This window comes from Lepus europaeus, chromosome 1, assembly GCF_033115175.1.
Source record: "Lepus europaeus isolate LE1 chromosome 1, mLepTim1.pri, whole genome shotgun sequence".
NCBI classification, from domain to species: Eukaryota; Metazoa; Chordata; class Mammalia; order Lagomorpha; family Leporidae; genus Lepus; species Lepus europaeus.
Window position 1 is genome coordinate 9,995,268 of NC_084827.1, and position 4,084 is coordinate 9,999,351.

The following is a 4,084-nucleotide window of genomic DNA, read 5'->3' on the forward strand; positions in this document are numbered from 1 at the left end:
AGTAGGGGTGGGAGGGTGGGTATGGGGGGAAGAACCACTATATTCCAAAAGCTGCACCTATAAAATTTATATTTATTAAATAAAAGCTTTCTAAAAAAAAAAAAAAGAATGACTGACTGCACCATAGACTCAGTCATGTGGTTGCAGGACACCTGCTCATCCACCGTGAGTGGCAGTCCCAGTGGCCTGCGGTGGGAATGCAAGGTCCCCACCTGCCTCATTTCCTTGCAGCCATGCCTTTGTGAAGTATTCACCCGAAGACCTTCTGCACATACACCTCCAGCTTAGAGTCCGCTCCCAGGGACTCCGAAGACAGAGGGCAATGTAAAAGGCACCACTTCCCAGATTTATTTCATCAGGGGAACAATCTCTGTAGGCCATCTCACAGAACTAGAATTCGGTAGAGCAAAATTTAGGAAAATTTGTTCCAGCTTCTCCTTCTCTGGTCACCTGCAAATGTGCATGCAATTCTCCAAGCGCTCTATGTTCTTAAGGCCACGATACCTTTATGCACGCCGTTCCCTCTGCCTGGAATTCCCACTCTCCTCCTCTCATCCACTGTATTTCCCTGGGGAACCCTGACTCTCCAATATGCAGACCATGAGTTTTTCCCTGTCAAGCCTTACTGACCTCCCTGGTCATGATCTCAGCTCTCATCTCTACTCCGCTTTATCTGTACCTCTATCTTAGCACTAATCTTATTAAATTGCATTAACCAGGATCTGGCACTGTGGTAAAGGCACCGCCTGCAGTGCCGGCATTCCATGGGGGCACCGGTTCGAGTCTGGCTGCTCCAATTGTGATCCAGCTCTCTGCTATAGCCTGGGAAAGCAGTGGAAGATGGCCCAAGTCCTTGGGCCATGTACCTGCATGGAGACCCAGAAGAGGCTCCTGGCTCCCAGCTTAAGATTGGCACAACTCCAGCCATTGTGGCCATCTGGGGAGTGAACCAGCGGATGGAAGACCTCTCTCTTCCTCTCTTTGCCTCTGTCTCTCAGTAGCTCTTTCAAATAAATAAATAAATCTTAAAAAAAATTGTATTAGTCATTTACATGTCTGTCTCCTCACCTTAACTTTTTAAGATCAGAATCTGTGTTTACTTACCTTTTATTCCCCAATGGCTTTGGAATTTGCTGATGTATAGTAGCTATTCAATAGCCATTGAATAAAGGAACAAATGAGTGAATGGAATAAACAGATTTCTCACCTCACTGAATTTTAAAAACACAAGGAATAAATAGAGCAGTGAGTGCTATGGATATTGGTAAGTTCTGCCATACTCATGAATGATAAAAAGGTTGAGACAAATAATCAGAAACATGTGTTATTTGGGTCTGATACTTGGACTCTGTATATGAACTAGAGGAAATTTATTGTCAACTACTGCTATCTAAGATACATATTTTATACTAATATGCTGAATTTTTCTTCTTTTTGAAGCTTTTTAAAAGTATTTATTTATTTTTAACTTTTATTTAATGAATATAAATTTCCAAAGTACAGCTTATGGATTACAATGGCATTTTCCCCCCCATAACTTCCCTCCCACCTGCAACCCTCCCATCTCCCACTCCCTCTCCCATTCCATTCACATCAAGATTCATTTTCAATTCTCTTTATATACAGAAGATCAATTTAGTATATATTAAGTAAAGATTTCGTCAGTTTGCACCCACACAGAACATAAAGTGTAAAATACTGTTTGAGTACTAGTTGTAGCATTAATTCACATTGTACGACACATTAAGGACAGAGATCCTACATGAGGAGTAAGTGCACAGTGATTCCTGTTGTTGACTTAACCAATTGACACCCTTGTTTATGGTGTCAGTAATCACCCTAGGCTCTTGTCATGAGATGCCAAGACTATGGAAGCCTTTTGAGTTTACCGACTCTGATCATATTTAGACAAGGTCATAGTCAAAGTGGAAGTTTTCTCCTCCCTTCAGAGAAAGGCACCTCCTTCTTTGATGGCCCGTTCTTTCCACTGAGATCTCACTCACAGAGATCTTTCATTTAGGGTTTGTTTGTTTTGTTTTGTTTGTTTGTTTGTTTGCCAGAGTGTCTTGGCTTACCATGCCTAAAATACTCTCATGGGCTCTTCAGCCAGATCTGAATGCCTTAAGGGCTGATTCTGAGGCCAGAGTGCTGTTTAGGACATCTGCCATTCTATGAGTCTGCTGTGTATCCCACTTCCCATGTTGGATCATTCTCTCCTTTTTAATTCTATCAGTTAGTATTAGCAGACACTAAAAGGAGAGAGAGTGAGTTAGTTTCCATCTGTTGGTTCACTCCCCAAATGGCCTCAACAGCCATGGTTAGACCAGGCTGAATTCAAGAGTCAGGAGCTTCTTCCAGGTCTCCCATGTGGCTGACAGGGGTCCAAGCACTTGGATCATCTTCTGCTGCTTTCCCAGGCACAGTAGCAGGGAGCTGGATTGGAAGGGAACCAGGTGGGACTCAAAACACCACCCACATGGGATGCTGGTGTTACAGATTTTGGCTCAACCCACTACACCACAAGACTGGCCTCCTTTTTAGAGCTTTAATTGCAAAAACTTTTATCACAATGAAAGTTAAAAGGTTATGAAAAGCCCAGATAGTCCAACATCCAACTAAAAAGAGTTCCAGAAACAAAAGAACCAAAAAATAGAGGGACAAAAACTATGAAGAACTAAGACATAATTTTCAAGATTGGGAAAATCTACTAAGTACTTAGGACAATAAACAGGAAGCTAAATAAACAAACTGCATAAATCAAGCCACACTGTAGTAAGATTTCTGCATGAAGAGATAAAGAGGGGGACGGCGCTGTGGCACAGCTGGTTAATGCCCTGGCCTGAAGCGCCAGCATCCCATATGGGCGCTGGTTCTAGTCCCGGCTGCTCCACTTCCAATCCAGCTCTCTGCTGTGGCCTGGGAAAGCAGAAGATGGCCCAAGTCCTTGGGCCCCTGGACCTGCATGGGAGACCCAGAAGAAGCTCCTGGCTCCTGGTTTTGGATCAGCACAACTCCAGCCATTGTGGCCATCTGGGGAGTGAACCATCGGATGGAAGACCTCTCTCTCTCTTTCTGCCTCTCCTCTCTCTGTGTAACTCTTTCAAATAAATAAATAAAATTTTAAAAACTAAATAAAGAGATAGAAGCAGAAAGAGATTATAATACAAAGGACTAAATTCCCAAATAGCTGAGGGTTTGCCTACTGGAATACTGGATGTCGGAAGAACAAATACATGTCTTCAAAATCAGGGATGCAAATTAATTTCAAACAAACTTTATACCCAAGAAATCAATCAACAAAATGTGAAGGTAAAATGAAGATATTTAAGACATACACAAGTTTTAATAATGTACTACTAGGTAGGTTTTATTGGAAGCCACTGGAGAAAATAATCCAGCACAGGAAAAAAAAGACCCCAGGGGGGTCCCTCTTGGAACAGTGGTGAAGAGAGGAGCTACAGTGACAGGGTTCACCTCCCTAGAGAACCACAGACCGGGGCGAGGCATATGGGGCCTGAGAGAGGTGATCTTCACCATCGAGTGGAAATAATATACTTTATAAAATGAATATATAAATATGTAAATATCAATCATTAATGCTAGTAAATTATATGTAAATAATACATTTGCATTTTGGAAAGTTATATTGGCAAGCTTTTCACGGAGTTAATGGAAAATTTGGATAATTTCATAGAACACTAAGCAAATTTAAAAAGTAAATCAGTTAGGCACTCCCGGGAAAGGTGGATTCTGAGAGAATTAGGTAACCACGTTACACTGCTTGACTGAGTAGTCGCTGGCAGTAGCTCCTGTCATAATGATGTAGCAGGGCTACGGAGGCAACCAGCATGGGAGGGTGAGGGAGAGGATAAGCCGAATTCTCATCTACAGCAATAGGAAGTCAACAGGTAATACCTCAAAGTAACAAGACAGGAACTAGCAGTTACGTACAGCTAATGGCTCAGCAAGGGTAGAATAGAGGCTGGCCATCTATTAACAGAAGCCGTAGAGCAATTTTTGCTTTATTTTTAATTACAGATACTTATTACTTTGATTTTTAAGATTGGATTTAACCGTACTTGGC